Here is a 10,709-nt window from a genome sequence, read left to right as displayed (position 1 = left end):
CTAAGCTATCCTATATATATATATATATATATATATATATATATAAACCCCATGTAAAATGCAAGACACAAACCTATCCTATCTTGTAGGTTTGCCTGGAAGTTGTAGCACTCTAACTAGACCTGCCTAGTCGGTACTTGTACCATTGCCCCTAAGCAGATGCCATCAGAGGCATACAGATGTTGCTTTACGCATCCAGCTGTGCCAATGGAAGACGATGCCTCTCTCCTGGAGGTTGCTGTTTCTATCACTATACTGCTGGAACCGTCCTCCAGCAGCACCAGCCAAGTTCCCTTCACCCAGCTGCCCGTAGCAGCTGGAAGAAACTGGGCTGCTACTTTTTCCCAGCAGAAATTGAGATTTTCATAAGAACATCCTCAAAGGCAGAGCTGTGAGTAGTAGTTACCTCTGTCCTGATAGTGGATGAGAAGCTGGGGGTCATTTCTTATGCACACCTGGCATGTCCTGCACCAGGAGAGAGCATCTGTCCTCAGTCTTCAAGTGCCTTATAGGGGCATATGTAGTCCTTTGTGTGAAGGGGAGAGAGCCACCTTGATAGAAGATGGTTTTGTAATGGTATAGCTGTCCCTGTTCTAGCTCTTCTGCCCATGCAGCTCTTTCTCTAAGTCAGGAAATAGCCGCAAATCTCATACCAACATGTTCCTGGTGGCGCCAGGCAGAAGCTCACTGTAAGACGGTGCCGTTTGCGGCACTACCCTGCAGACCACTGGAAGATCCTCATCCTATTTGCACTGGTGCAAATCCAGAGTAGCATCAGTTAAATCCCTGGAATCAATCCATAGCTACACCAGGATAAATAAGAATACGCTTTACCCGACAAAGCCTAAAAAAAGCGTAAAATCCATCTGTTCAGCTCCAGCAAGGCCAAGTTCTGGCTGTAGACAGCGCCCTGTAATTCAAAGACTCCTTTGGACATCCCCTTTGAGTCCAGACATGTGAGCAGCTTCCCTTGAAAATGTTTCCTTGTAAAGCCTTTGTGAACTTGTGCATGCACTGATGTTATGGTTATCGCACATGTAATTTCATCTGACATTGTAATGACAGCATGGGGAGTTCAAAATGTAACAGTAAATATAGTTGTTAGGGAAAAAAAAAAAAAAATCCCAGCCCATCATCCTGAATGCCTCTTCACGTCATGGGAGGGATACAGACAGACTCCAAACACCATCAGCATTTCTGGGTTCCAGTTGGAAACTGCCTGGAGTTCAGGACAGGCCAAAACAAACAGGCAAGACTGTCTCTCTTTACATGTCAGGGCTGCATTTTCTCCTCCTTTTCCCTATTTTTTTTTTCCTTTTTGAAGGGTCATCCCTCTAAAATCCCTAGGAGGGGAGAGGCTGGAGTTTCTCCCTTCTTGCTTGGGCTGTTTTCCTAGCCAGTGGTGCAATGCACCCCAGCTCCTGCACCCACACCCGGCCACGAGCTGGATCCTGACTCGAGCCCCGGTTATTTTTGAATGCTGTCGGTTTGCAATGCTGTATTGAAGGGTCATTTGCCAATTCCATTATAAGCCTCATTTACAACTCAGCTGTTTTAAATCAAATCAGACTGTGAGTTGGCGTGCGTGCATAGTCAGCTGGGACGTAGGACTTCCTTGCTCAGGGGCCTGATCCTGAAAACCCCCTCTTTGCTTGCAGGAGCATCAGTTGAAAAATTAATCCCATTGATTTTCAGGGGTTTTTTCCATGCATTTGAACTGAAACATCTAAGCAGTAGGTCTTTTTCTTTTTCCAGGTTATAATCCTAGGGAGAGTTCAGATGGGTTTTTTCTGTTGGTCCTCTACCAGCTTTGACTATATTTACCAAGCTGGGCATGGGTGGGCCCCACCGAATTGCACAGATTGCTCGGACGGGTGAGGCTTTGCAGGATCAGGACTGAGCTGGCAACTCAGCTGCTGTTTAGCTTTCTAGCAGGTTGGCAGAGAAACCAGAGGCTTCATTCACAGAAGGAGTTGAGATACAAATGAGATCTGAATCTGACCCCTCATCCTCAGTTAATTGCTCTGTAACCTTGAGAGCTGGATTAAATCACCCCCTGAAGATAGGGAGTTGCATCTGGATATTCGGTGCATGGGATGCACTCTAAGGTTATGCTCATATATTACCTGTGGTCTTCAGAGAGCTCATTAGTTGGTTGGTTTACATACAAGAAGACTGGATGAAAGTCTCACCCCCTTCTCTGAGTGTCTTCTGCCAAAGTCTGGCAGTATTTCCTCTATAAACGCCCAGCTCAAGGGTTAGAGATGTGATGCACCTTGATGGGGTTTTAGCATGGTGGGGACATGTGATCCAGAGAAGTGTTGGCCAGCAGAAAAATGATTGCAGACTGGTAGAACCATAGAATGGTTTGGGTTGGAAAGGACCTCTAAAGGCCATTTAGTCCAGCCCCCTGCAGTGAGCAGGGACATCTTCACTAGATCAGGTTGCTCAGAGCCCCGTCCAACCTGGCCTTGAACATTGCCAGGGATGGAGCATTCATAGCGCTCCTCCTTGGGTCAGTGAACGATGGGGACATGCAATATTCACCCCACTGCGATGGAGCTGGGGCTGTAGGTGACTCTGAGAAGACAGTCAAATGGGTAAAAACTGGGTGGATTTGGTCCCCTCTCTGAAGGCAGGGACTTGAATTTTGGTCCTATGTTGGGGTTGGCGGTGGCAGCACAGTCCAAAGCCAGGACTAGACTTCTGGCCATGGTACAGCTGATGGGGGTTGGTGCTGGAAGGGCTGTGTCTTTGCAGGCTGGATCACTGTTTGCAGGGCGAGGTGCTCAGCAGAGGCACCTTCCACAAACACATCTCTCCGAAAGCCGCTTTATGTCCACGTGGGAGCTATTCTGGCCTGGACGTAGCAAGGGAGCTCATGTGCTGGAAGCTGCAGGACTTAAATGGCAATTAAAAATGAACGAGGCTGAAAAGAGTCTCATAAGAGCCAAGCAGGAATTTAATATTTTGGGTTATGCCAGAGTGAAATAAATCGATCTGAGGTACTCCTCCTTTAAATACCCATGGGACTGCGAGCCTAACGAATGCCAACGCAGTTTGAGCAGTGGAGGGCATGGTGGGAGGTGAAACGTGAGGCTGAGCTTGTGTCGTGGGGCTTGGCCCAAAGCAAGCTGGGTTTTAGAGATGTGGTTGTCCTTTGTGAGAGGTAGGACAAGGGTCCTGCCACCACCTTGGTGCAAGGCTGCAGATGCCTCGGGTCCAGCAGTGGGCACGTCTTGGCCAGCACGTGGGGATGGGGGCTCCTCCTGGAAGGATGATGCTGGGAGATGCAATGGGGACCAGCAAGAAACTCCCCAAGACAGGGATGTGCATGACTGGGGATGCTCTGCGATACTGCGGGGGAGCCCAGGGAGGGTCCAGAGGAGCGGCCCTGCCCGGGCAGGGGAGTGGAGCACGGCCGCTGCCAACGCCACCACCGAGCTGAGCCTCCCACCCCACCGCTTCTGAAGCCTGCCCGTACCTGCTCCCAAGCCGATATTAAGCCTGCTCAAACACTGCACCGCCTTCTCCTCGCATTGTTTTCTGTACCCCACACCCAGCACCAAAATAGCGATAACCCCCCCCCTTCCCCACCCTCCCGCGGTGACTCAGGCTGGCGAGCAGGCACACATCTGCTTCTGATTTAACGTGCTAGCGCTCTGACCCTTTTATTTTTACTCCCAAAGTCCTCCCTTCAGTGACTTTCTCTCTGGGGGCGAGAGGAGAGAAGAGGAGGGGGAGCTGGATCCCCATCCTTTGCCCCCTGGGTTTTTTGAGCACCTAAAAATTAATTTTATTTTGTTTCAGAGCCATGTTTTCACACAAGCTGGTGACAGCCTTGCCCGTATCCGCGTCCAAGTCCCTTGCAATCCTGTCCACTCGGGAGGGACACCAGCCAAACCAGTTTTCCATGGTTAAGCTGGGCACATTTTTCCGCCGTGGTTTCTTCTTTTTTTTTTTTTTTTTTTTTTTTTTTTTTTTTTTTTTTTTTTTTTTTTTTTTTTTTTGTCAGGAAGCAAACCCACCCAGTGTGTGTGCGCGCCGTTCAATAGGAGCCTTTTTTTAATTTCTTTTCCTTTTTCTGGCTCCAAAGAAGAGCAGAACGAGAGGGAGCGAAGGGGCCTGCCTGTTCTCCCGGGAGAGTTCAGAATGGGAGGAAGTGGCGCTTTTTTTCTATTTTTAAGGCCTCGCTGGAAGGAGGTACCCACCACTCACAGGGTTGTAATGCCGTACACCCATAGGGACGTATCCTATATATAACCCATATAGTCCCCTGTAGCAGTGGCTGTGCAGCTTGCACAAGGGGCAAGGTGGTGGTAGAGGAGAGCAGTTGCAACCACATGGGCAGAAATGCCACCAACGATGCCATGTACCTTGTGGACCCTTGTCCAGGTCATGTCAGAGATGCTGGAGGGACCAGTGACCTTACGTTCAGCCATGCCAGCTCCAGCGTGGGCACATCTCTGGTGGGGATTTTCCTCTTGCGCTCTTTTTTTTTTTTTTTTTTTTTTTTTTTTTTCTCCTCTTTCTTGTTTTATTCTTTCAGAACGCGGCGTGGGAGGGAGTACACGTCACTTGAAGTGTGAGTGAGTTTCCATGAGAGTGGGGTGGTTGCACAGAATGACTGGAAACTCTTCTGTTTCCCTTGACATATTCCCCCTCCCACGGGATTTCTACGCACACACCAACACACATGTATAGTGTGTATGTATGTGTGCTCATACAGATTCATAGCGAGGGGAAATATTAACCCAGGATCATTTCCTGTACCAGTGGCACCACATTTAAAAGTCTCTTAAATGCTGAGGCATGGCCAGGAGAGCATCAAGGCTAATGCAGAGTTGCGTGGAGAGGGACCACCAAGGGTTTCCAAGAAAAAAAACACATAACTAACTGGATATTGAGCACCTCCAGCCTTGTATCTCCCAACACCTCAGCAGAGAAGAGCAGAAGGGATCAAAGCCCAGAGCACAATCCCCTTGACCTCCAGATATCCAAGAACCTGCTTGGATGGGGTGGGGGCAGGACAAGGCTACGAGGAACCGCTGTGGTCAGATGCGACCGCCCTATAAAGTCCCTTCCCACAGTACCTGCCTAGACATGGTGGTTAATTAACTTGCCCCTGCTTTGTGCATAGATGTAGCCCTGAAAACACCATCTGGAGCCAGGCTGTGCATTCAGTGTAGCTCCACTGATTGTTTATGTTTATTTGACCATTTATCACTGGGATCCCCCTTTGCCAAAACCTGCTCAGCACATCAGATGGGACTTGTCATGCAGCATGCAGACTTAATCAAGCTGCCACCCAGAAGTGACCCAGAGCTCCTGATTTTGAAGATTTACATAAATTCTGAAATTAGGAAGCGTGCTGGATAATTTAAAGAAGCCAGAAAGAAGAAACCAAAGTGAAAACATGGCCCTTCAATTATAGGAAGCACTGAACTCTACCCTGGCTCTGCCAGAACTCCTGTTTGCATTTATCTGGGGCATGAGAACTGGTTTCAAGGAAATAGGAGAACCATGGGGCTTGGTCCTGGTGGTGTGATGGCATCTTCCTAGCGTGCAGAGCTGCTGGGTGGCAGGTCCCTGCGGGCCCGCCCAGAGGCAAGGTGTTGATCCACCAAACGTCATACCAGAGTCTGGGAGCGCATTATAAAATGATATTCAGGTCAGACCAGGGTGGAAGACCTTGGGATAGATCTGAGGGATGCTGGGGCTTTTCAGATACCTGGTGCCTGCCATGATGAGTTGCAAGCGAGAGAGGAGCTCAACCTGTTCATCATGGCATGCCGATGGAGGGGCCAACTTGAGCAGCAAGCCCATGGAGGAGGTGAGGCCAGGAAAAATGACCTTAACTTAAACACCCCGTGGCCTGGGGTTGGGTGCTGGAGGTCATGGAGCAGTGGCAAATTCCCATTACAACTAGTAGCACCTGACTGTTCAGCTCACTGGGGGAGGATTTGATTCATAATGTGCCATTTTGCCAGATTGTATCTACATAAACAAAGCTGTTGAAGTACAAGATGCCCAGTGTAGGCTCTCAGTAGCTGTAGCTAACCTGCAGGGATAGATTTGTTGAGAGATGCATAATGTTTGCTGCAATGTATAACTAGCCTTTAAAAGTTCCCGAGGATGGATTCACAAAGGGCACAGGAGATGCGTGTGCTTCCAGATTTCAGTGAGTGAATGAGTGGCACTTGTAATCACTGTTTATCTTCTTAAACAAATAATCTTTGTGGTACTTCCCAAGCAATATCGTACCAGAGAAATACAGCACATCTCCGGTATTGACGTGCCCCAGGCCTGCTTGGCTGGCTTAAACTTCTGTAGGAATTTTGGAAACTGGGAAGAGTGGCAGTCACTAAAATGAAGAAGGGATTAATAAGTTGTTGTCAGGATCATTGGACACTCTGGAGGTGGTTCTCCAACACTTCATAAGAAACTAAGAGTTCTAGCCCAAAAAGGTCAGTTTTATATAGTATGTGTAAATATATATGGTTCACATGAGCTCAGCTTGCCAGCCAGATGTTGATAAGAACGAATCCTTGTATGCCCAGGGATTTTGTTTGGATATTAGTATTAATATTGAAAAGTCCAGTAGGTAATGAAGAAATACCAAGCTGAAGGTCACCCATGTGGTCTCAATCCCTGAAGTATAACCACTTTAATTATGTGATCAAACCGTGCTCACCTTGCAGGGCTCTTCTTTCAGGTAGGAGCTGTCTCATGCATCGCTGGCTCTGTGGAGGCTGGCCAGAAGGGGTTGGACTGTCGTGACGGGGCCCTTTGGCCATCCCTCTCCTCCCAGCATCAGTGGGAGATCTCCATCCGTGTCAGTGTCACTGGGGCTCTGGTAGGCTGCTCTAGACAGCCTTTGCACCAGTGTCCTATGATGAATCCCCTCAAATTGTAATGACCTGCTCCATTTGTGGAGGTGCTTCCATGCCAGGAGCCACCCGGGGCAATGCCACCTCTGTAACCACCTACGGGGCTTCGTCCCCATCCTTGCTGCAAGCGAGCATCTCCCATGGTGAATGTGACCCTCTTTGCATCCTTTCTTGCCAAAGCATCACTTTGGAAACCCTTGCCCTTTTCTACTTTGTCCAGATATAAGCAAAATGCATTCATTTTTTGAGGAGAGATCCTCAGTTTTGGGTGGATGAGCTTATTGCGTACCTCTTAAAAACCAAACACCCTCAACTTTCCTGGCTCAACGTCATACTCCCCAAGCAAGACAGGTCCCAAGGGGAAGGCTGGTCTCGGTTATTAGAGGCTGGGGAGGGTGCCCAGCCCAGCAATAAAACCCCAGTGCTACTGCTAGTGAGCCGGTCCCCTCCCACAGCCTCGTCTTTGGGTCTGCAAAGTGGCTCGTCTTTAAAAACCCGATTATTTCCTTGCGAGGGAGGCAGCAGTTGGTGTCACCACATTTTCCTCATCATTCTGGGCATCTTGCAGGGAAGTGATTGAAAAGTGAGGAGTGCTCTGCCCCACCTTCTCGCCGGAGGGGAGAAACACTAGGTACTGGGGTGGGTGGTTTAATAACATGTTCTTCTGGAGACAAGATGTTCAGAGGGGAGGTGTGCCTAAGGAAATATTTGCCTTTTTTGGGTTTTACATATTATTTTTTTTTTAATGGAAGAAAAAAAAAATAAAACCACCTCTCTGCCTGCCTTTCAGATAGGCTTTGAGGGAACCCAACTCCTTCTTGGTATGAAAGGAGAGGCATCTTCCAAACTGGAGTCAATGCCAAGGCAATGGTGTTGTCCCCACGGGACCAGCTTCAGGTGGGGTGACAATGTGGGTGACTTCACTCAGGGACACTTGCACGAGGGACTTGCTCAAGGTCATGAAGCAATAAGCAGATGCAGGGACAGAGCTGTGGCATCCCTATACCCCTGAAGTAACAAGACAGCTCAGAGTGGGAGCCACCAACCACTGGCCAATGTATTCTGTAGGAAGTAGCTGTAATATTTTGACAGATTAGGGTAATCTCATATGCACATCTTAATTGGCTCATTACAAAGAGACATAAATAAATCGGGGGGGGGGAGGGGAGACCCCAACCAACACATATTTATGGGCTGATGGCTGTAGGAGGCAGGTCTCCATACACAGGACCATGGGTAGATGCAGAGGAGGGCAGCCAGCCCACCCCGGGTGCTGCCCCCACTCCCGCAGCCCAGAGCGATGATTGGGAAAGATGTGCAGGTAGCAAAGCAGCAGAGCCAGAGCATCTGTCCCTCGGGGTGCTGGGTGCCCCAGGTAGGGGAGGGAAGGAGTTGGTAGTAGAAGATAAATCGAGATGGGGAAAGCTGTTGAGACCTCCTGCTGACTCCCTTTCCTGCCACGAGCAGCAGACTGGGGTGGCCAGGGATGATCAGTGCCCCGAATCCAGGTCCAGCCGCCTCTGGGATGCTTTGCTGGGTGGCCTCGTGCTTCAGCTGTAGAACCCGAATCCCTCCCGAGGTTTTGTGCCTGCAGGGACCGAGCGTGAGGGATGCTGTGTTGGGGTGGCAGGATCTGTCCTGGGTGGGGGGAGTTCAACCCCAAGACTCAGCCCTGGGCTTGCACCCCAAACCCTGCTCCATGCACAGTCTGGGAGAAGGGAATAAGTGAGGACACCTTTGTTTTGGCTGGAAAAATGTTGTTTTGACACCAGTAGCAGGCAGAGATCAGGTGGAGCCCCAGGCTTCTTCTTCTGCTGTGCTGAATGCAGAACAAGCACCGCATGGCAGGGGGGGAGCCGCTTTGTGGTCCCCAGCTTACCCTAGGGTACCCCCGTATCTTTGGGGTGGCACTGTACTGGTGAATATAGACACACCAAAAAGAAATGTAGTCAGAAGCCAGCACCTTCCCGTGGGGAAGATCATCGCACAGAGAAAGCCAAGCAATGAACATTTAAGAGGAAATGCTCCAAGAATGTCTACACAAATACAAAAATATAAAAGCAGAGGAATATCAAAATATGAAAATATATAAATATATACATCCATATATAAAATATTAATACAAAATATACAAATATGTAAGCATATACATATACATATATAGACATATTTAAATATTAATAATAATTAATTAAAAATGGTGCATGTTATAGTAATGATGTTACATGCCAGCATACAATTAAAGGCCAAAATTGCCACCTCCCAGCTAAGATTCAGATTGTGGAGCGTTGTCCCCACGGGTGGAGTGGATGGGAAGGGGACTTTCCCCAGCCCTGCCATAGCCCTGAACCAGGAGCCACACATTGCACAAGCCTGGGCTCTTCCCAGCAGCTTTATCTCCTCTTCACAGGGCGTTGTTGCCAGAGATGAGGAAGGAGATGGGAGAGGGAAGCGCTGATGAGGAGCCCTCACAGGTCACAGGTCTCCTGCTGCTGGATTTGAGCAATACTGAGACCCAGGGGCAGGATCCTGTCCCACCTCAGGGCTGGCACATCTTTCCCAGGGTTCCTCTGAGCTGTGCCAGTCCTCCATTTCCACTCCTAAAAATAAATATAGGCAATATTGGTTATCTATTTATCTATTTCCTATACATATATCTCTATAATCTATTGAGTATACTATTTTTTACTTATCATAATGCTAAATAAGCATTTCTCCGCTCTGATATTTCAATTTTATATTACTGGTTTTCAGAGGCTGTATTATACTGAAGGAGGCTTGAAGTTAAAAGCATATGTGAGAATAAAGGGACCAAAAAAATAAAAATAAAAAGTAGAAGGGGTTTTTAAGCAGCAGAGCTTTGGGTCAGCCAGGGAGCGTGCGTTGCAGGCAATTTATAACATTGCTGCAGTTTATAATATTGCTGCAGTCCCTGGCTTGTATCTGGGTTGTATCACCCACGTTCACACAGGCAGTGAGGTTAGACCTCAGCGTCACAGCTGAGACTCCTGCCTGCATCTGCCTACCTCTGCCACACACCTCCATCGCGCTGGTACAGCGGTCACCAGCCCAAGCCGGCGAAGCACCATCCTTCCCAAAAACGGACGGATTTTCACCCAAAAAAAGACAAAGCTGAGCTCCCCTCAGTCCCCCTTTTCTCCAGTTGCAGCCTCAGGTGCCTAAACACGCCAGCAGAGCTCACCACATGCCCGCAGGCAGCACAGGGGGAAGCCGTCCTGTACCCGAATAGCATCTCCCAGGATCATTTTTTTCATAAATGGGGCTTTTCATGGCAAGAAAGTAATGAATGAGTTTTAAGCATGCCCATAAATGCAGCGTTTCGAGACGTCATCTGCAGAATACGTTTATTTTAGGTGCCCTCCACCCTTTCTCCCCCCACACACACACCCTGGTTTATTTTAACAATGCTGTAATTTTCTATTATAAAATTGGATTTTTCTGTTTAACTCCATGTAGACCGTTCAGCTTTTGCACGTGTGTGTGCATGCACTGGTGACATTTGTCACCATCAGATGCTATTTTTAAGCCTGTTAATTTTGAGGCCCCCGCCCTTGGCTTGGGGAGGGGAGCGGGGGAGCGCAGGAGGAGGGAGAGGAGGGAGGGGGAGGAAGGAAAACATCAGCCTCAGCACACTTCCAGCCTCTGGCCATCAACCTCCCTGGGGGCATGAGAACCATAAGGTCATTTCTCAAGCTAGATGAGCTCCAGAGCTGTCAAACCACCCTGCGAGTTAAAAAAATGCAAATGTAAGCAAATGAATGGGCTGACTCTCTTCCTCCGCCCCTCCGCCCCCCCCCC

The 10,709-nt window shown here is 48.8% G+C and overlaps 1 protein-coding gene across 4 annotated transcripts in view; it reads left to right on the top strand.

The window, feature by feature from the left end:
- Positions 1–10,709, top strand: part of ZBTB7C (zinc finger and BTB domain containing 7C) — a 106,169-nt gene that overhangs the window by 84,575 nt on the left and 10,885 nt on the right. The window lies entirely within an intron of this gene.

This window comes from Athene cunicularia (genome assembly GCF_003259725.1).
Source record: "Athene cunicularia isolate RWA chromosome Z unlocalized genomic scaffold, athCun1 chrZ_part1, whole genome shotgun sequence".
Lineage (NCBI taxonomy): Eukaryota > Metazoa > Chordata > Aves > Strigiformes > Strigidae > Athene > Athene cunicularia.
The sequence above is the reverse complement of the archived record's forward strand: the minus strand, read 5'-3'. Positions and strand labels throughout refer to the sequence as shown.